General features: G+C 35.3%; 1 protein-coding gene and 1 long non-coding RNA gene across 6 annotated transcripts in view; one reads left to right on the top strand and one right to left on the bottom strand.

Moving 5' to 3' along the window:
- The window catches only part of KCNT2 (potassium sodium-activated channel subfamily T member 2), a 173,799-nt gene that overhangs the window by 13,285 nt on the left and 137,290 nt on the right, over window positions 1-23,224 (top strand). The window lies entirely within an intron of this gene.
- LOC135329015 (uncharacterized) overlaps window positions 10,675-23,224 on the bottom strand; it is a 154,542-nt gene continuing 141,992 nt past the window's right edge. The window contains exons 4-5 of one of the 2 annotated variants that reach the window (XR_010390141.1): window positions 10,866-11,060; window positions 10,675-10,766 (exon numbers count right to left, since the gene is read on the bottom strand). This is a non-coding gene — a long non-coding RNA (uncharacterized LOC135329015). Of the gene's footprint in view, window positions 11,061-23,224 lie in introns of both variants that reach the window. The other variant, XR_010390140.1, reaches the window with a different exon arrangement.

The following is a 23,224-nucleotide window of genomic DNA, read 5'->3' as shown; positions in this document are numbered from 1 at the left end:
AGCTTTGGACTTTTAAAATTTTGTTAAAATACATAATTTAACTTTTTCTTAATCTAATGCAAAGACAATTAAAGCCATGTCTTCTGAAGGATAGATTAATCAGGAAGTGTAATAGGTGACTGATTAACAAGACGGAGATGTATATGAAATTCATGATTATATGTATGTACTTTGTTAGCCATAAAGAACACAGAGGTGGCATTTTAGAGATTAGAACAACTTTTAAAATACTTGTTCTATTATGTGTTCAAAATTTCTGAATCATTGCAACTCCTTAATGAGACATGTAACATTTTTATTAAAAAATGTTAAACAATAATCATATGCAATGCTTGTATGGTGCAGAAAGCTGTGTTTGAAAGGTAGAAAGCAGTTTCACACTGCAGTTAGATATATTCCAGTCATATGCCTATGTTAAGCTGCAAGTATTAGATTAGCCATCCTATGTATTTTATCCTCCATTTGGATGGTAATATTGAAGTCAAAGGACCTTTAAATACTAGAGAATAAAGACAGATATGTATTAATGCACATTTTTTTTTAGGACTTGGCATCAGCATGTGTTAAACATACTCTTCTCTGTTGATTTGATAGAACAAATGGAGTCTCTGATAAACTTTTCTCTGTGGCAAACTTCAGGCAAGACGTGCATCATTTTGGGCTTTTGTTCTCGGCCTTATTCTGAAATTTTGTCTAAATATTCTTCTTTTTTGTACGTATCTGTTAAATCATCATCTTTGTGCTTTGTATAAGTGTTAGGAGTGTGATTGTGGGAGACAGAAAGAATACATGCCTCCCAGAATTTCAGGGGAATTGTGATAATCTCATATTTAGCTCAGTCACTACTTCTTAGAGTTGCTGGCATGCTAATGGCAACTTTTGGTGTACTGTATAAGTGTTTACAGATTGCAGGGCTTGACTGTTTGGCTTTGTAACTTGAGGAATGACACACCTTTTTATAGGGCTACACCGGTCATGGCGATGTGTAAAAAGCATGAGCAACATCACTTTTTTTTTTTCTTTTTCACTTTTTTACACTTTGGCTATATGTGGAATCTCAGATAACTTCTTTCTAGGCCTGCTAAAGTATCTGTGGGAAGTTCCAGATATGTTTAGTTTGAATACTATTTTTCCCCCTGCAAATCAGACACAGGTCCTACAGTAATAATTTTTAGTCTGAAATAAACAAATATTGCTAATATAAGTAAAGCACTAAGCAAATGAGAGATTGAGCAGAGTACAGAAAAAAATGAAACATGTAAAGTACTTTTATCATACTGCTTTAGATGTCATATTTTCACATCCTAACCTAATATGTTGCTCTTATTAATAGAAAAAATGCAGTTTGCAGAAGAAATGTTTGCAGAAGAAAATTGTAGTTTAAATAGTCTAATGTAAATGTTGTTTCTGTGCTTCAGTCTGTTTTGTGACAGCGATCAGTACAAATTTTTGGAATACAGTCCAAAAGATAATGGCATAAAATATTTTTAGTTTCTAAAATTTCAAAAAATAGTAAATCTAGTATAAGTAGCTTTAAGAATACTATTATAAATTAGTAGCATTTCTCCTTTATGAATACTGCCAGCTATGACTAGCGTCAAGAAAGAGCTATAAAAAGCAGACTTTGTTGTGCGTTGGATTGTTTTCCTCCTAAATGGAGTTCACATGAAGGTGAAGAATAATAAGAATTAGCTGGGAATTTATTTTACGGGAAAAGGACTGTGTACATTTTACCACACAACTTGGTCAGTAAATTTCCATATTGACTTTCAGTAACTGTGAAGAGACTATTTTAATCTTTCCATCAAACGAAACTTAAAAAAAAGCTAAATTATTGTTATACTAAATAGCGGTTTGATGAGAACTGGCATGAGGGTTGATTTTAATTGGAAGACTAATTTCTTCCAAGTTAAAAATCTTTTGCAAGTACATTCTTATTTCTCTGGTCAAGTAAAGATTAACTGCAAAAAAAGATTTATATCAACTTTTGCATTAGGTCATAGTGCAGAAAAGACATTTCAGCATTCCCTGTTATGAAAACTAACATAAATGACCTGTAAAACCTATGCACAGCTGGAAGTACCTCAAAACACCCACTTCATTCCTTCTATGCCTTCTTCCCACAGTCACCCCTTCACCTCTGACAGATTTAGAGTTGAGCCTATAGCTTGTGGAACTGAAATACCAATGTTTTATCTGTTAGATTTCCATACCTTACATGGATTCATGAGGAATTGTGATTTGTGCAGCAAGGCTGTAGAATAGTACATTAGTATTCTAGAACACCACTGTCTTGGCCAGAGTTTCATTCCGTGTGTGTCATTTAGCATTCATCAAAATACAGCAAAAGTACTGAATCCACATGAAGAACGTTAGCCACTAAAAGTGTTCTGATGCACATGAGAAATTGAGGGGGAAAAAATCACTTTTTTTTTTTTTTTTAGTAAACTGCAGAGAGGTTTTCATCTTTTTACAGTAAAAAATCACCTTCTACTACAATTGGTCCTGTTTATTTCAGTGGGAATAATTATAGGTCAGTATGCTACTTGGTATGAGTAGAAGGGATTATTTTCTGTTCTACAGAAGGTATACCAGGGACTACAGTATAAAGCTTTATGAAGCAACTTGTTCCATATTTACTATAACTGCACATACACATATGGAAAAATCAGTTAGCTTCATTTCCCTTGTCACTATATTAAATATAGGCACAATAGATTAAAAAAGAAAAAAACCAACCAATCTGAAGGAATGCCCTGTGAATTCACACACTGATTTTTTTTCTGTTATCAAATGTGAAGTAATAGTTTACTGTGCGTTAAAAGTGATAAATAGTACAGGTGCGTGTACATTTGCACCCCATACAAAGCTGGGAGGTTTGTACAACTAATAGTTACTGGCCTCATGCCATGCTACTCTGAATTGAGGTTCATGGAGCATGAGAACTCCTCTCTTTTACATTTAAGTAGTATATTTAAAATGGCAGTTCTACCAGTACATACTATAAGGTTCTAAATGGAATATTTCGAGTGACGTCTTAGCAGCCGGAGTTTGTGAAACCAGCAGTCATTTTATGAAATCTAGAAATAATTTAGAAGATTGAGAAGTTCACAAGCAATGACATAAGAAAAGTCATGTGTATCTGTGAAAATGTTTAAAATATTGTATTAATTTGTTGTTATTCAGTATGGAGATGTTTTGGGCACTTTTGAAATATTATTATTCTACACATACAATGATAAACAACAGGCAGATACCAAAACAGCAGCTAGACACTGTAACACTTGGATTACTTGTAAACCTTAGGCACCTGTTCCCACTCCAAGCACTGTTGCCTCTTAACTAGAAGAATGAAAACTGGCTAATACAGAGCAGCAGGAGTCTGTGAAATCCAGATATGTAACGAAGTAAGGCATTCCTATGTTTTCCCTTGATCATAAATTTGGACTTGGAAAGTACCCCAGGCTGAAGATCACCATGTCAAATAATAAATTGAAATTTCTAATGAAGATATTTGGGAAAAGCTTTATATCAGAATGTAAATATCTGGCATCAGAGGTTAGCTAGCATTTGAAGGAGATGGTGTTTAGGTGTCTAAGAGAAAGATTTTCTCTCTGCTCGTAATACTACAAGGAAAGATCCTTAAACAAATTGCTACATCATCCTCTAGCCATATCCCAAATACAGTAAAGCTTACTCTGAAGTTGAAATGAGATTTTGATTAAAAATCACCAGGATAAGTATAAAAGAAGTAAAATTACAGTGTCAAGTTGATTCTCAGAATAAACAAAAATATCATAGTGAAACGTGTTTTAAAATTACTTCAATGAAAACTCGTTGATAGTTTGGTGATTTTCAAAGTCATGAAAGAGATCAAGCCAAAGCAGCATAGAAAATTTTCTCTTGGTATTTGATCATCTCACCCAGAGTATACATGAGTAGGATTGTTAGATAACTGCTGAAATACTGGCATAAATAAACTCTATAAATGGTTTAGGAACACGAAACCATTTTGATTTGAAAAAGTAAATATTCAATTATTACTTTCAAAAAGATTATTTTCCCCTACATACAGACATGTAAAGTGAAATCCTACTTGCATTTGTGATGTGATTACAGTCTCACTCCCATTTCCAGTGGATAGGTTGTTCACCAGTAAACTGGAATAAAGTTACTCTGTTGATAAATAATTTTCTTTTCAACTGTGCAGATTGGCTGAAAAAAGTGATTCTGAGAAAAACAAACCCAAAAAACTCCAGCTAGACCTATTTCTTTAATCTCTGAGTCTAGACCACATTCAAACAATTGCTTTCTCAACAAATTTCCCCAAACCAGTCTTATTTCACAGCTTCACTAATGGACCATTTGGGAGAGAAGAGATTTTACAGTCAATCATTCTAAGTCACACTGAGAGAATCTCCTTCACATTAGCCAATATAATTATTTCACAGCACTGTGAGGTGTGAAAGCATAATTTTATTTTGTAACTTTTACTTGTTTTTTTGTGGTGACATTTTAGAGTTGGAGTGCCGAAATAAGCAAATGACCCAAGACAATACATGAAGTCCAGGCTGAGAAAGGATTTGAACCAGGATCTCAAAGATATGCAATAGAAGGCTATATTTTCTCTTACCTAGCCATCATTACAGCAGACGATAGCATCCTTAAAACGTAGGAAGAGGGATACTGATGGTCTCTCTGCTCTTCCAGTGCAGGTGATGAATTACAAGTCCTAAGCTTTCCATTGTCATTCAGATAGTTTCTCGATCTTTCAGCTGTAACAATGCAATTTCAGGCCTTTCAGATCAATCACAGAAGTACCATAAGGGCATGATACGTACACGCAGTTTGTCTGGGCTATGGGCGGGGGGCAGGCCTCAGAAATCTTTGGATTTTTGAATCATACAAACTTGGAAACTTCCTATTCCTTTTCCTTCTCCTTACTAAAAAGAGATACGTATATAACCTCTGATTTCATGGCAAAAAAAAAAAAAATACATCTAGAGAAGAGGGAATGCAGTGGGAATATGAGAAAAACTGACATTGAGAAGTTACCAAAATAGACTAATTCTCTTGTAATAAAGGCATGAGAGTGGAAAAGTGAACACATAGCAGGGTTCTAGGAACTACTCTGTGCCTTATGAGGATGAAATCTTAGCCCCTATTGAGATAAATGGCAAAGGTCTCATTTAATGGAGCAAGATTTCACTTTACATGTTAGTATATGGGGGAAAATAATCTTTTTAAAAGTTATAATAATTGAGTATTTACTTTTTCATTCTTAATCCTACCTTTCTTAATACTTACTATGCTAAGACCACTGTTTATCACAACAACTAATATTATGAAATTCTTCTGTTATATATTTAGTCATAAATTTTTAATAGCAAAGACTATTCTTTTGTTTTGTGTTTCTCAGTGCAAAGTGATGTCCTCATCTACTGGAATTCGTAATGTTCTGGTAAAATAAATGATAATAAAGCCAGTTGAGAAGTATTTCCAGAATCAGGGCCTTAAGAAATCCTTATTCAGATGAACTGAACAATGGATGGTTAGCCTTTTTTTTTTGTCTGACTAACCACAGTATTTATGCAGCAATCTGTTGATTGCTCTTACCTCCACCTATGCGCCTACCAAATACTTTGCTTCTCCTACACATTACTGATATAAAATATAATTCACAGAGCAGACGTAAATGTATTTATATTATCACCTGCACACCAGCTCTGTGTTTAGCAAGGTAACAGATAATTAAAAAAAAGGTAATCACTAGCAATTTTATTGTGCAGCTACATTATCTGAACACCTAATATACATACCCAGGAATATGCGAAGTTCTGCCAGTCTTTTCCCACTTCTCCCATTCACCAGTGCCAAAGTAGCCTATCCTCTACCTGAAGTATGTCTATCCCATTTGACCACAAAGTATTTGTCTCCCTTCTGTGACCAGATGTACAGCAGTCACACAGTCTGGTTAATGAATGCCGATGACCACATTTTTACCTATATGTTCAGTATATTCACGCAGTAGAAAAAGAGTTGAAATATCTGGATTTTTTTTAGTTCCTTATGTTGCAACAGAATATACATATATAGGTTGCAAAATGCCTATTCATTGTTGCTGGTTATTGTTGTTATTTTAGTGTGTTTATGTCTGGGCTCAAGGCAAACAAATACTAATTTTATCTTGATTAGTCTGCTTCCCTTTTATGAGTGCAACAAGCCTCTGCTTTGCTACATCTATAAGAGATTATCTGGCTTATTCAATTAGGATTCTCTCTGTTCTGGCTACAGGAACATTTTATATTCCTTTATAAAAAAGGCGTTTATACTATTTTATTTTTTCTTGAAGTTATATCATCTTCCTATTCAGTAGATTTTTTTTCTCTTTGACTTTCAAGCTAATTTACTTTTATTATATTGAATATGTTTAAAAAAAAAAGATGGTATGTTTTCTATAGTCATAATGGCATTGTTACTGTACATTCTTTCCTGAAGAAAGTGAATTTTGCAAGTGTCACTGCTCTGTATTATATCTACCCTGTTTATTTACTTTTTGGGTTGTTTACTTCTTTTCCTTGTTATAAGTATTTGATTTTGTACCTTCAGTATCAATCTCCAGAGAACCTTTTGAAATGCCTTATAAAAATTTAAGTACATGATGTTCAGTTCAGAGTTCCCCCTTATCTATCTTTTCCAATTATCTCATAATGGAGCAGAGTGCTACAGCTCATACTCTATTTATATCTGTCATTTGCTTCATTTCTAGTTTATTCCCAGGCTAAATCCAACTTGTAGGTCTTGGCATGGGTGCCATGTATTCTTTTTCATCCCTTGTTGACATTCTAACCAGTATTTATCTTACGAATTTTAATGTACACAGGGAGAATAGTTTTAGTTAGCCATTTACCATGATGCTATTTATCCACCATTTTTAAATCTTTACTTTTATCTCTAAAATTGTGGTTACAAAACACATAAATTTGATGTCCAGCATTGTAACCTAGTGTCTGTGCCTGGAAACTTTTTAGCAATATTATAAGTATGACAACTGGAATGTATAAAACTAAGCAGAATTATGATCCTCATTAAAGAACATCAGCTGTACATCTGAGACTACTATTCCCATGCATGTTGTTCACATCCAGTTAGGAAACACAAGAACATATTTGTGCTAAGAATGTAGCTTATACAACTCCACAAAAACGGAGAGCATTCTTTACTAAGGGCTATCTCCTGACGGTTTAAAGTATTAAGGTTCTCTCCAATTTAAGTGGCAACAGAATTGGATCCCTGAGACTACTATATTTGAATTTTTTGATACAAAGCATTCTTAGGAGTACATAAAGAGACAAAAATACAGGAACAAAAGAGCACTGGCAGGAAGGCACTGGGATATGTAAAAATCTGCTTTTGAACCTCATATACATCTACCTTGTATATTTATTTTTAATTATGTTTGGATACAATCCAGAGACCTTGATCAAGGTCTGAGCACTGCAGGGAAACATAGAAACATATCATTCCCATTTCAGAAAGAATGGAACAGAAGTCAAGCAATGTACAGTAAGTAGGTGGAACACAGGACCAGAAAATATAGATCAAATATAAATCAAACAGTGAGGAATTCATGGTACTAAACTACCCCAATCCTGAGAGCAGGCAAGAGACTGATACTGGACAGACACTTTTAGAGAGAAAAACATTTGAAGGCAGCAAAGTTGAAGACGCAAGAATGGCTGAGAGAAAAATAGACAAGGTTACAATGAGAACTGCCTTCCTCCAGACAGAACAGTGGGTTGATAATCCTCACGTGTAGGTTTCTATTTGTGTGGATAGAGTAGAATGGGGATTCAGCTCTTGGCTGGGGGTAACTGTTGCTTCTTCAGAATCACTTTAGCACAAGAAAAGCAATAGATAACCTATAAATTCTCCTCTTGGGAATACTGTGGTTATACATCTTCTTATTTGTAGATTTCTCAAACACAATTCTATGCCTGTAAAAAGCATTAATTTTTATTTTATGAACTCAAATGGAAATGCGGAGCTGTATTATGCTTCATCTTAATAAGCCAGCAGGGCAGAGCACTGTTTCAGTTGACTGTAAATTTACGCAGGTGAAAATTAAGATTGTAAGCTTTCTAACTCCCATAATAAGGGTGAAAGCTCCTATTGTATTAATCTTTTGCCAGTCGCATTTGGCTTTGCTCATACAGGTTTCTTTTAAAACAGAAGTGTGGCCACAATGAGAGTGTTTAGTCCATTATTTAGCAGACTAAATTGGTCTCTTTAGTCAGTTTAGCAGACCGCAGTGAATGATGAGGGGATGTACATAGGAGCAGAACTAATACTGATCTTGATATAGCCTCGCTCTGGTATGCTTTCTTTCCCATCTCTCTCCTCTCTCAGTACTCCTCCCATTCCCATATTCTCCTCCTCATTTTATCCTTACCATCAATACAGTTATTACTGAAACAAACCAGCAAGTTTTTTTTAGTGATACCAAAGTGTTCCTGATGCAGTGTTCTGAAGTGCTGAAATGTGCTCTAGGACTTTTACATAAGTCAGTTGTTACAAAATCTTACTATCAGACAGCCTAACAGAAGCAGTGTGATTAAAGGAAGGCAGCAGAAGAAGAGCTGAACTATTTTAGACTGGAGTAACTTTTGTTTCTGAAATGGACTTTGATTGAATGATTAGCAGCACAATCAAGTAAGCAAGTAATACTTTCTGCTTAAACTACTCCTGCAGGAGCTCTAGCAGAAGAATAGTGACTGATACATGTTTTTTTCATAATTCACTGGCAAATATTTTAGCACCTTACAGATCAGTGTTTAGGAATTAAGCCTATAAAAGTATCACTTATTTTTATATAATTAATTATGAACACATGATAATAAATTTTGAAGGAGACAAAAAAGAACCAAATAAATTAGTTTTGAAATGATGAATTTATAAATATATGTCTGCCAATTGCAAAAATTCTGAATGGATATATAAGAGAACAATGCATTATGGATAGCATACATACTTTACAGAATCAATGGAATGCCTTTCCTAGAAGACACACTAACTAAAGGATCAATAATGGCAATTTATATAACCAGAAAAAGTCTCAGTAGTAATGTGTACAACAATTTATTACACTAAATCAAGCTTTAATTTTAAGCATAATTACAGATAACACCAATTGTGAAATAAATATTAGATGACACCATAAACAACCTACGCAATCATATTTATGGATGCATCACCATAAGCATCACACTGTGCAGTTTCCAGACAGTGTTTTTGGTTGTCATTTCCCCACGCACCCTTTTCCCTCCATGATTTTCATCTGTGATACTGAGCCATGGCCACTTAACAGAAGGAATTGATCCATAAACTTTGTGACAGCAAATTTATGCTAAAGTAAGTCTTCTGCACCCCTACAAAAGGATGGTCTAAATCACCGCAAGCCACTCTAACACTGCAGTTCCACTGAGGTGCTGTCTTTTCCACCATTCAGGAGCACCTGCTGTTTCTTTGCATTAGTTATGATAATCACAAAAATGAAGGTGAATCTGATTGACAGGCTGATCCAATTGAAAACTCACTCTCCAAACGAAAAAATATATACATATATATTTAATCAGAGCAGATCTAACTTATCTAGAAATCACCCCTTTGTAAAGGGTGACATGAGGGTGTCTCCCTTGTGGAGATCCCACGGTCTTCACCTGGCTTACACTGGTCATAAAATCACATACTAACTTTACAATGTATCACTACTGTCTGTCAACAGTCAGCACAAGTCCATCTTACATGGTTGACAGAAACATGATTTTGTGTTCACATCTAATTCATATGCAAATCTGTACCACTGTTTTACCTGGTAATATGCAAAGCCAGTGTTGACTGATGAGTAGTGATAGATTTAATCACAGCTAGCATGAAATTGCATTGTTGAGAGTAGTAGAGACCGACCACTTTCCAAACATGACTCAAACAGATGCTGCATTTTTAAACTAAAAACTGCCTGTATGACTTTCCTGAGAACCTGAAGTAGCTGATAAATATCAAATAGATGATTCACTGAGGACATGCATCTAAATATTCTTTCATGATTTTGCTGCTTCTGTAGAGAGAGATCCTAAATCTACACCAGTAGAAGACTTTCTGCTGAACGACACAGAACTATGTATTTTCTATATTATGTATTCATCTAGCTGCATGTTTATCACTTATATACCACAACCTTAAAGAGTTTAGTTAGCCCAAATTAAAACTGGTAGACCTGGAAGTGCAGCCCAGGCACAGCCTCATGTCCTAGACACCTTTATGCTGCCAGGCCTCTGGGAACAGCCCTTTCTCTGTAGACTGAGTATTAATTAGAAAGCTCACACCAAAACACAAGCCTCGGGCCTCTTTCAGAGCTGCTGTTCCCTGCATTGCAGGTTGGAAAAGTCAAGAGCCATAAGGAGTGACATTGTGTTAAAGTAGCCACTGACTGTGGATTATACTTCTGGGCAGCTGCTTTTATTTGCCACGTTATAAGCCACTTTTCACTTGTCACCTTCTACAGCTTTCTCCAACTCTCCCTTAAGCTTCATTGCAGTAGTTGCAGTCTCAGAACCGGCATACTTTACAACAATTGTTTCTTGTGCCCTCCCCCCCGCCCCCTTTTTCCTCAATTATACCTAGAGAAGTAATCAGCTTCATCATTTGGCTTTGTGAATTACCATTGCAGTAGTGATTTGAACTGTCACACTTCAACTGTATTGCACCTGCCAAATAAAGATCAAGTCATTTCTCTGAACAAATAATACCTTCGCTCACTAGTCCTACCAAATCTTTTACATTAACATCACTTAGTCCACACTCACCATAGTCTTCTCTGGAGGAAATTGGGAGGTGACAAAGCAAACTGTGGTGGCAGCTGTAGGAAGCAGGAGGAAGTTGTGAGGATTAGGGATGCAAAGAAGGGAATAGGTGGTAATGGTGGTAGCAGAAAGTAAAATTGAGCATCCTTCTCCCTTCCTGTTCCCAAACTTAGGAAACTCCATCTTCTACAGTTTTTGCTGAAGAAAACACACAAGGGGTCAAATAAACAAGGAATTGGAGATGTCTAGGCATGTACATACAGACTGCAGGTAGTCTGACTGGAGACTAAAATTAACACCAACTTTATTTTGGCAAAGTAAAGGTCTAAATATTTGAGGTTATAGTGTATCGAAATTCCACTGTTCAGCTTCACAGGAGTTGGCAGTAGGTACCACTGATACAAGTTTCTGGAAATGTAGATCATGCCTGGATTGCCTTTGCAGAATAAGCACAAATCAAACCGTTGTTAAGTGAGTGCCAAATTTTTCATCGACTGGTGACAAATTTTACCTGCAAGAGTTTTTCCACAGCAAACAAAATTTGTTTTGAGGGAATTGTGTGACTAAAGCTCAGAGGCATCATATTAGTAATGCATCATAGGAAATTCGGAAGAAATTTCCCTGGGTTCACTTTGAAGTTGGATTTTTAGATTATTTGCAACTGCAGTATGTTCAGATGTTACTTTCTCAAGGTTATTACTTCTAGACAGATGGGATAATTATCTGCACATCAGGTTTATAATCGTTTTAGAGCAATAGGCTAAGTTTCAGGCTTCACGTCTCCTGCAAATACCAGTAATATAGACATTTTGTGCAAAACAAGTCAAGTTTTGCTTAGATTTTGTCTTGAAGAAAACAGCTTTAGGAAGCAGAAAAATGGAAAAATCAGATCAGCCTGAATGGCACCAGGGAAGTCAGATTGCTTAGACACATCTATTTGGGTGTGTATTAAAAAAAAAAAAAAAAAAAGTATGATTTTAAATGTAAAGTGTACTGATTTTTAGTTTTACACTTGGAAAGAAAGTCTTCAACATTTGAAGGACAAATACAGTGTTGTTTTCTGAAACTGCTGACTAATTCATTTGATACTTCTTATAACTTTTCTCAGTATTTTCAGTGAAGATGACCTTATTTTTACCATTTTTACTGCTGAACTCTGTGGGAAGCTGTTAAACTGCCAAGAATCTTATCATCATTGCCATGTAGTTATTTAGAAAGCAATCAAGACCATTAATTTAGGGCAGAGAAGTATGGGAAGAAGAATACAGTTCCCAAAAGAAGGACAGAATATAGATTGCATCCCACTAAGTCAGCGTGATACAAAGGGCAGCATAATGTCTTTCATAGTAGCTGTAGTTGTGCAGGAAGTAATTTTAAGACTACAAAGACTTAAGAAGTTTAAAAAGTCCTATTATAATTGCATCAGAAAGCCCAAGCAATCCAAAAATCAAACCATTTTTTTGGTATGATGAAAGCATTTTCTTTGCCAATTTCAGTAGATTTTCAACTTAACAGTGAAGGAAATGCAAAGTATAATTACCTTCTTTAACAAAAAGTTTTCAAAGGGAAAACAGGACTTTGTCATTTTGACATAACATGTTCACATTTCTACCTTAAAACTCAGAATACTTTGTTTCTGAAACTTCTCTGCTTATGAAATGTTAATTGTCCATACAAATGTAATGTAAAATCTGTTTACACTGGATGCTGTAGTATAAGACATTTTTTCATAAATTTACATTTCATTTTCCATTTCCCTATAATTTACTATGGGTTAGGTCAAAATATAGGTTGACTTACTAAGCCCAAAAATTTCATTTTGAGACAAAACTCCAGAAATTGAATTCTGACTTGACATAATTATGCCATGCATTTTTGTAAGAAATAGTCAATAAAGTGTTGGTTATAATGGAAGAATACCAAACATCACTAACATAGTAGAAAACCAAAAGCAGAGGAGCCAGCAAACAGAAGTAATAATAAAATAAGATAGTAAAAAGCTATGGAACTATATTAGAGAACAATCAGTGTATCTTCTGAATCTCACACTGATCTGCCAGTTTTGTGTAAAATACACTGTGGAACTGAAATAGATAGAAAATCTCTTATTTCTGTTGAAAAATAGTAATGAAATATTTGAAGCAATGAGGACATGTTCTAGTATAAATATTCTTACTATGTATTCATTTTACCTTTCTATCAGACTTAACAGGAAGCTGGCTCTGTGTTTAAGGTAACATTAAGGACACAGAATTATCTTGTACACGTGGTCAGGTGATACCTGATTGGGATTCATCCACAAGGTTTTAGGTTCTGGTTCTGCATTTCTTTTTAATGCATTTGTTCTTTTTTCTTCTCTTCACTGCTCCATTAAAAAAAAAAAATCTTAATTCCTTATATTTTGAGTAAAAATAAAAATCAGATAAGCAATCTAATCTGCGAGAATACTATAAACTAACGACTGTCAGCTTTGTCCTACTTCTTGCTGTTTTTGAAAAGGTTCAGTCTGGATCACTACCAAATAAATAAATAAATAGCTGCCATGCTTCAGTGGACTGTTTCATCCACACATACTTGTTTTCTAATATATAAGAAAGGTGGCCATGCCCATAAACAGCCATATCTAAAATAAGCAATAAGTCTAAGATTTTTATTTCTTTAATATTCTAGAGATGACAAAATCTACCCGGAGAATTTAAGGCTTATATTTATTTTTCTTTTTGTATGTGAGCTAAAGGTATCAGTAGATACCTTTCTATTAGAAATTTTTATTTCCAAACAAAAATTTTTGTATAGGGCTAATTTGTCTTGACAGTTGCAGTAGTTCTGTTTCTAGAGTTTGACTAGCACTATCCCAAGGATATCAGCACCATTGCATAATTTAGAAAAAAGCTTTGGTACTGGAGTTCAGGTTAGCTATCATTAATTTTCTGCTTCTGATGGGCTAGACATTCAGTTTCCCATGAATCCTACTTCTTATATGGTATGACAGCCATGAAGCTCTACACATTTAATGAGATAAGGTTTGTAAGAAGGGGTAATTTTTAATTAACTGATCTAGGTGGGGAGGGGAAAAAAAAGCAAAACAAACACAGACAAGCTCTTGGTATTCGTGCCTTCCTCAAAGTCTGTGTCTGAGAACTTTTCTGTCTTTTCCATCTATGTACATTTGTCTAAAAATATGAACTTTCTTTTCATGCCTTGCCTAGTAAAATCTTGAATTCTTCCAGAGTTGTTAAAAAAAAAAAAAAAAAAAAGACAGCATTGTCATCCTGCTAATTTTCTCCTCATTGTTAAAATCTCTAATTCTTTATTGAAGCAAAAGGTAAGCAGTTCATCAGGAGACATGCCAGCATTTTTTAGTGACCTGAACCTTGTATTTAATCAGGGATCACATGTACAGTGTATACCAGAGTGTAGAGAGTACACTACACCAGATATGTAGTCTACAGAAGTATGCTTTTTCTAAGAAGTGATAGTGGGTAGAGTTTTTGTGCAGGAAGGTGCAAATTCTGAGGTTCCATTTCTAATTCTGTTGTGGACTCACTGTATGTTTTGGGAAAAGTTCAATCTTGTATATTCATTTTTTCCATCTGTAAAGTGGGGATATTTTGTAGAGGTCTAGTTAAATTTATCTCACAAGACAACTTAGTGGCTTAATAATGGAAGAATTAATTTGGTAGAAAAAAATGAGTGTTTAGTATACGAGTCAACCTGCCATGCTCCTGTTAACATCCCTCCTTTATGAGGATTATCTATTCATTCCACACAGTAGCCTTATGAGATAGGTGAGTGCTACCTCAATGTTACAGCTGGTGAAACTGAAGTAAAATGAGTCAGTAACTTGACAGAGACCACCTGGGGAAGCACTGAAGCTTCTGACTGATTAAGAGGTAAATTAAGATCACCAGACCACACTGCTGTCTGATCACTCCAAACAGTTTCATTCTGGGAATGAAAAGCACTCAGCAACTTTAAAAAGCTGTTTTATAGTACAGGATGATCAATTATGACAATTCACTTTTACTCCAAAAGTTAGAAATTAACCAGAAACCAAACACTATACTCCATAGCTCCAACTCTCCTAATGAATCACAACTGTAAACAATATTTGGCATGTATTTTGGTTGTAACAATCTGTCAACAACTGTGTGATTCATTACAACCAATATATGATATCGAAAAGCTACAGGAATAGGAAACACTTAAAATACAGAGAAAAGGCAAGGTAAAAAACTCAGTTCATAAACACTTTAACCAAAGGTGAGAGGTGAAAGAAAAATAGGAAGAGAAAGATGTTGTGACAAGTTATTTGGTAGTGATCGGGCAGTGTGCTGTTAACATGTTAACCGGAACACTGGTCTTCCCACCTCATCAACATTTTCCTAAGTGTCAAGTAGCCTTGACTCAAAGGTGCTGGCTGCAGATGAAGTAAACTCAAAGTAGCATCCTCCAAACAGTATGCATAGTAAAGATGTGAACAAAACTGTTGTAGTCACATTTTGTACGTGTGTTTGGACTGAAGGAACAAACTGAAATCACTTCAGCAGAACACTGAGAAGACAACTAGTATGTCTCCAGAACCACTACCTTGAGGATCCACATTTGTACCCTTTCCAGAACTTGAATCTTCAGTATATGATCCAAGAAAGAGGCAAATGGTAACAGTAGTTTGTAAGTGATAGGCAGTTGTTCCGATGGATTCCCCCCCCCCCCCCTTGAAACTGGGTGTGACTAAAACAGATGCATGTTTGTTCTTAATCGCAGATTGATAGGTATTTATTCTGTAATTGAGGGGAGGAAGATAACTTAGTCAATTTAGGACTGGCAGTGTTTTTGTTTTGTTTTTAACTAAACAGTGATACTAAGTGATGTCTGAACATTTAATGATGCTGAAGATAAAACTAGCCACTCTATAGCATTAGCTGTTCTTTAACTGTGTTCCTTTTGATTTTCAAAGAAAACAGAGAAAATTAGATACTTGCAAGTAACCTTCTCTGAAATACAGGTACCAGACTCACAATTGTACTGAAAAGTGTAGCCTTGTTATTAAGCATAATGCCAATAGCTACTAATAACGCTCTGCTATGTGACTTTATAGCAAAAAGCTTTTTTAATGTTTGCAAGTGCTGTATTTTGCTTAGTAAAACCCCACTCTAAGTTATATGTTATTTTCCTCTTGTTTACAAAACATGATGCTATAATACAAACTTCACAAATATTTCTAAGACATTATACATTATGCTTTTGTAATTTAATCCATCATGAAATACATTTTTGTAGTTGTACTAGGTCAGGCTTTCTCTGCAACTGAATGAAGCAATTATCTATTTCACACATTGTTTTCTTTTCTTTCTCATGAAGTCTTTAGACAGTGCTGCAGGCACTGCCAGTGGGTTCTAACAAACCTACTGATGTCACTAGTCAAGGGAATAATTCCCGTTAATGAAAGTGAGTGGTGCTAAGAGATTTCTATTTCCCAAATCATCAGTTATGGGCCAACAAAAAGACTGTATTAGAAGCAAACAGAAGCTAAGTACAGTCTATTAATGACGTTTTTGTATGCTGAATATTAGCAAGTGATACTCCCTTTCTGAAGTGTTCTGTAATCAAGTACAGAGATATGCAATAACTAATGATCAGCACAGCTTAAATGAATTTGATAATTGTGGTGAAAGACTATCATATATAAAATCACTTAAAGCTTTTTTTTTTTAAAAAAATTTGTTTCTTCAACTTAACCACTCATTTATATTCAAACCATTCATAATTTTGTCTTAAACAAGTCTTCCTAATCATTTCTGTGAACACCTGTTCCTATCTTTGTCTGGATAATCTCCATGACAATATCCTTCAAAGTGTTTAACTGCTAGCTCTGTAAGAGAATGGAAAAAAAAATAAATTGGGAGCATGCAAACTGAAACAGAACTCACCAAAATAAGATCTAGTGTGAAATAACATATGTGAAATATTGGAGTAGCAGTGATATAACTCTAATTGTCATCCATCTATTTTGTAGCCCATACAGTGGATATTATAATACACTGTCACTATTAAGTTTCTGACTGCTGGAAGAGATCTCTTTAAAGGGCCATAGAGCACCAGCAGTGTAGCACCAAAACACCCATATGACATTTATGCAAAGCTGCAGAGTTCATCGAAGCCTTGATAATTGTGGGCTATCCTAATGTATAATACTGGAAGTAGACAGAAAATTAATGAAATAGCTCAAGAAGAGAGGGAAGCTAGGCATCTCAAATGCTAAGATCTTTCAAGATCACAAAATGATGGTTTAGCAGTAGTAAAGTCAATAGATAACCATGGCACAGGCCAAGATTTTGAACACTAGGAATTCAGAAGGAAAGGAATAACTTTCAGTGTTACTGTTAAGCTAAAAGGTAAAGTAACAGGAAAATATGGATAGTTTTGACTAGAGGTGGTGGCAATACATCAGGAAAAATGTAGAGACAAGTGAAGGGGCTGGGTTGCTGTTTCAGGAAAGATCAAAACTGAAGAAATAGATTTTGGAGTTGTCAATGAAGATATTTAATTGCTGGTGTTATGGGAGAGAATGAGTCCTTCCTGCAAAAAAGAAGGGGGAGGCAAAATGAAAGAAAGACTTTGACCAAAGGCAAAGAAGGTTCCAAAGGAGAACAGAGAAAGACTAGCTACCAAGAAAAAGGAAAATAGAGTGCTGAGTTACAATTCCAGATGGTGAAAGTGTAAAGAAAGGAGAGTTGAAAGCAAAGGGAATGAGAATGAAGAAAAGAAACCACAGGAGTCAGTGTGCCATTTCCTCGATGTTTTCAAACAAAAAGTGAAATTCTGCAGTAGACAGAGGAAGATGGGACAGGGTAAACACTGCAAGGGACTGGAGAAAAGGAACTTTGGAAGGAGGGTTTGGAGATATTCTTAAAATTGGGGTGGAGGAATAAGAACACAGTTGGAACAAGAGGACAGTGGTGAGTAAATTGTGAGTTGAGAATAGAGCAGGAGAAGAGAGTTCTCAGAGGGCCGAAGGAAGAGGTAGGGGCAAGAACATGAAGAGACAGAGGACTGCAAGCAATTCCTAACGCAGGCTTCAGGGTCAGGGGTGGTCTTCAGTGTAGAGCCAATATACATACACCAGTCTGCTTGGGGAAGCTTACTAGGATTTTCTTGAGAGGGGCAGAGGATACATTGTGTGTCTTACCAGCATAACATTTCAGTGGGATTGTTACAACTGGTAAGTTAGGTTGGCATTAATGCTTTAACTACAAACTGAGTGTTTGCAGTAGAGTATTACAGTAGAAAATTCTGTTAATGTGAAATTTTAAGTTAACAACTTAATCTATGTTTATAGTCTAAAAACAAGTCTTTATAATTTCTTCATACTATGTGTGCGGGGTACCAAGGCAAGCTATATCATACTATGTATGCCTACCCATCTCAAAGATGATAGGGTCAACAAGCAGGAACAGTGTTATTGTATGAGAGTGATCTGCCATCTCACTCTTGCTTTAGAGCATCAACAGGTGATAAGACATGTAGTTGTGATACAGAGGAATAGAGCATGTTAGACACATGAATCCTCCTCCTCATAAGGCAGTTCATTACTCATGAATCGCCAGCTGTCCTGTTGCCTATCATAGTAAGGCAACCTTTCCCTTGAAACAAAAATTAAATGTTTGTTGAATGGTAAAGAGGAAAATTGGTACAGAAAAATAATCTCAGTAAAATGAGAGAAATTACCCTGATGAACAGAAAATGCATTTTGAGGAGAAACAAAATATAAAAAGATATGGTAGTCTGTGATGAGCTACTGAGATTTTTCACTCCTCCAATATAGAGTTAATCCAGGTTGACTGTGGTCAGTATGTCTGATATGCAAGTGGTTTTTTTCAAGTGTCTTTTTAACAAGCGGTTACTAGCATTATTAAAAACACACACAAGCCCCCAGCCCCTCCAGAAGCAAAAAACCTAAAAACAGAACACAAGCCAAAAGCAACCAAAAAGCACCACAAACCCCAAAGAACAACCCCCCCCCCCCTTCCATGTTTTGGACATACATTTAATTGACAAAATTACACACAACTGAATAGAATCTGAATTAAACACATGAAGCATAGCTCATTATTCAGAGAGTTCCATGGCATTCAGACTTACAGTTAAAAAGCCTCACATAAAGGATTTATATTGCAACAGCTTTATGCTGTATATATCCTACAGGTGGAACATTTTTGCTGACATTAATAAAAAGTGATTTTCATGTGCAACAAATTCACTTTAAAAAGCGAGCATGTGTGCACTTGCACTTTTAAACCCCCCCACCAATAGTTGGGTAAGACTTGTCAAATATTTTTCATGTATAATTTCCTTGCAACATTTGGCTTACCAATACACTATTCCTTAATGCATCATACATATTTGATTTGATGGATTAACTTTCCACCTTAGGCAATAGATTTGCAACAGAAAGTGTATTTGCAATAGAAAGTCAAATGTATGTTATTTGTAGGGCCACTAAACTGGAGAAATTCCTTGGAGATATCTTTTCTCCATAGTAACTTACTTTCTGTAAAAAAAAATTTTTGAAATTTTTAAAGACAGGGAATACAACTTGCAAATTCCGTGATTGCTACTGCACCATCACAACAATGGTGATTTTTTGTTACTGGTTTTCATATGTGCAGGATGGAGAGGATAATTTCCTTTTCAAATTTGCAAGACGACTGCAACCATTGCAAGAGTGGATAATGGAGAATTTAAAAAGAAAAGTATTTTTATTTCATTGAAAAGCATGCTTGCTACCCAACACTAAGTCTCAGTCACTTGTTATTAGTCTTACAGAAAATTTATTTCAGCTTATAAATGGGAAAATGTACAATGATATTTTGCACAGCGAAATTTGAAAAATAGTTACTCATTTCATATCTCTACTTTTGTAGTATTCTATTGCTGCCATATACCTGTGTAGGTCTCATGAAGATAGTTATATATAACTGAGGTCAAATGACTAAAAAGGTGCATGAAGCTAGCTAATAATCAGCTCTCTTTTTAAATATGTGTATATATTTATGTGTATTATATACACATTTTTATATATTGTAAGGATGAAAAATCAAGCATTTTAACAGATAATGGGTAACATTTTTTTAGCATTTTAGCTGTTGAACAATTACACAAGAAAGTTTGCTTTTATATAAGAAATACTTTCTTGTGGTAGTAGGTTCAAAATTTTACTTTGTGCAGCCTGAAAGATTCCTGTGCTATCCTGCATTTGTTTCAATTGGAACAAACACTGCTCATTGGAAAAATAAAATAAAATGTGTTTGAGCACACATTGTTCCTAAAGCACTGTGTTTTTCATGCATAGTCGATCCTTTATTCTATAGCTTGTGGTTAAGCTGAACTCAATGCATGCTATTTCTATCTCCATTAATACTGATTCAGGCAGAATTCTTATGATGACACTGGTGACACTTGATCTCTCTATAAATACATGAATTATGGATAACATTTTCGAGCTACAGAATCAAGTGTAGGTATGTCCAGAAAAGCTTCACTGGATAGATTAAGTCAGAATTGCTGATTTAGAAGCTAATTTTTAAATCAACCTTCCTGTACAAAGAAAAGATTCTCAAGTGCAGATATAGATAACAGTCTTTAAATATTAAAATGATCAAATATGTTTTTGTTGCAAGATGGTTTAAATTTGAACTGGACCATTAGACCACGTAAGTTGTTCTGTAGTACAGAAAGAATTAGTTTGGGAAAATAAGAAATAATAGGTAATACTGCTTACTATAAAGCAATTAATAGAAGGCATGGAACCTGTATTATCAGATATACATTCAATGTTAAATATTATAGAGCATCTACATTTCATTTCAAGTTTTCAAACTGTGACTTAGTCATGGAATTTAGGGTTTCAGAACAGTGGTGGAGAAAGCATCAGCCTTTGCAGTACTTCAGAACATGGCAATGGAGTGCGTCAGCCAAACCTAGCATCTTGCGCTGTCGCATCAGTGTTGAGCAAATCACTCATAGGGTCCTTAGTGGGCCAGCAACATCACAAGCTTAAGGGAGAGATGGAAAGTACTGGCAGCCTCAGTGGGGGCTTCCTTGACAACCCTGACATACTGCTTCACTAGGAAGCAAACGTTATCTTGTAGTTTTGCGGACATACAGAATGAAGATCAGAGAGCATGTGGAGCTTGAGTCCACTTTGAGGCATAATCAGATGTAGCCTTGATACAATTAATTGATATTGCATAATATCATTCTAGTTTTACAGTTATAATCATTCTGTATTTGGGTAAATAATAATAGAAAATTGAATAATGTAATTAGTAGGACAATGGTTAGCAGCAGTTTTTTTAATCTTTAGGTGACAAGAATAAGGAACAAAATACAGATCAAAAAATTAATCTTGCAGATCATGTTTTAGAATCTTGTTTGGAGATCATTTAAACTTGATAAAAAGCAATTCAGACTAGTCACAGCTTGGGTAATAAATAAAACTTTGAAACAGAGGGCAATTACAGTTCTAAAACTAGTAAATCTGGAATAGTTAAGTCAAACAGGAACACCTGGGTAATATCTTCCTTGTGTCCTACAAACATAAAAGGAAAAATGACTTGATTCACCATTGCAAGAAAATGTTTCCTTTTATAATGAGAGGAGGAATTAAGGATAATAAAGCAAATGTAGCTATTAGATCTTAATTTAAAACCTGTGCAGTTTGCAATCATGTCATTTTAGTACACTGTATTTTTATTTAGCATACTTAACAAGAGCCATAGGGGATAACGTGCCTGTGACATACTAGCTGTTCCAGCTATGTGAGGTTGATGGTGGCACAGTAAGCAGTGTGGGCTGTAAGGAGCCCAGTGACATGGTGGAAGGTAAAACCCCCAATTGAAGTGTTTCACATCATCTTGGAACTCAATATTCTGCAGTTCTTGGCAGTGAAATGAATAGATATGGGCAATATCAAGCAAGACATGGACATTATATGGACATAGTTCTGCAGAGCTCTTGAAAATATTTACACTTCTCATAAAAGGATATCTCTTTATTATGAGCAAACCAATAAAGAAGACAACCTTAAACCTATTAGTTTTTAATTATTCTCCACTTATTAGAAATAATCTTTAAGAGAATGCATGGCCATACTGCAAGTGTGTTAGACTGCATCAGCATAGCACATGGCAAATAGTTAGTCTTTACTGAAGCTATGTCCTAAGGTATTCGTAAAAGCATTACGGTCTTGATCTCCAGAACTCCACTATGTCATGCTCACACTGCAAGGATGGAATACTAAATTAGGAGGCTGCCAGCTGCAAGAGGAATAGGATCTGTCTTTCCAATGAGTGGGAGCAAACATGGCTCAGATAAAAATTACTACCATTTCTTTTAGGCTACTGTCATTGAGTATGGAGGGGAAATGAAAAACCTCAGGGCTTTGTTTGCTCGATGTTCATCATGACCTATGCAGCCAGAGACTGATTTCCTACCAGAAGCAAATAGAAGACCTCCTCAAGTTAAGTGCCAGTGCTGGCACTTACTGCCATTTCCTTCAGCACAAGATGAAGAAGCATCATTTGACAAGCAGTCTTGCTCTGTCATATTGATTTTGATGGAGCAAATAGGCTTGGAAAGTCAAATGTTAGCATGACTGTTCCTGCGTGAAGCTCTAAACAAATCAGAGTTTTGATTCTGAGTTTTTTGAAAAGAAGAGAGCTTCTACCTAAAACAATCATCATTAAAATACATTAATTTTATTAGAGCTATAAGAAAAAAATGCCCATTTCCTTTTTTTACTGTAAGATAGGCTCAGACAAGACACTTCGTTTTTAAACACTTATCTACACCCTAGGTAAAGAAACTTTGTCTTTTTGGGTTTGAAATGTAGCAAGATTTCACATATTAGATCAGCAAATCCCAATTAAAAAAGCAAAAAGAGACTACTGTGTCTATATTACAAGGCTCTTTTTCTAGGAAAAAGAGCATGGAATGCCCCTTCCCACAAAGATTGAATATATTTAAATAAATTGTTACAATTATCTTCAGGTTGGCTCCATTTGGATAGCTAACACCTTTTGATTCCAATGTCATGAAATAGAGCATAGACAATTTAACAGCTCTCAGCATGCACATAGTGAAGAATCCTACTTATATTTTGTTTGTGAAGAGATTATTTCTACCAAATCTGCTGCTTTCTTACAAAAGAAAGGCAATTTGTAGATTTGAGGATGCAAGGTAAAATTTCTTCTGTAGTAAAATGTGACTTTGGAGTTAGAATGACATTATAAATAGCAATAGAAAAGCAGAGGCAGAATTAGTTAAGCAACTGGAGTTTTTACTGCAGACAGATTGGC

The sequence above is a fragment of the Dromaius novaehollandiae genome, chromosome 8, assembly GCF_036370855.1.
Source record: "Dromaius novaehollandiae isolate bDroNov1 chromosome 8, bDroNov1.hap1, whole genome shotgun sequence".
Taxonomy (NCBI): Eukaryota; Metazoa; Chordata; class Aves; order Casuariiformes; family Dromaiidae; genus Dromaius; species Dromaius novaehollandiae.
The sequence above is the reverse complement of the archived record's forward strand: the minus strand, read 5'-3'. Positions and strand labels throughout refer to the sequence as shown.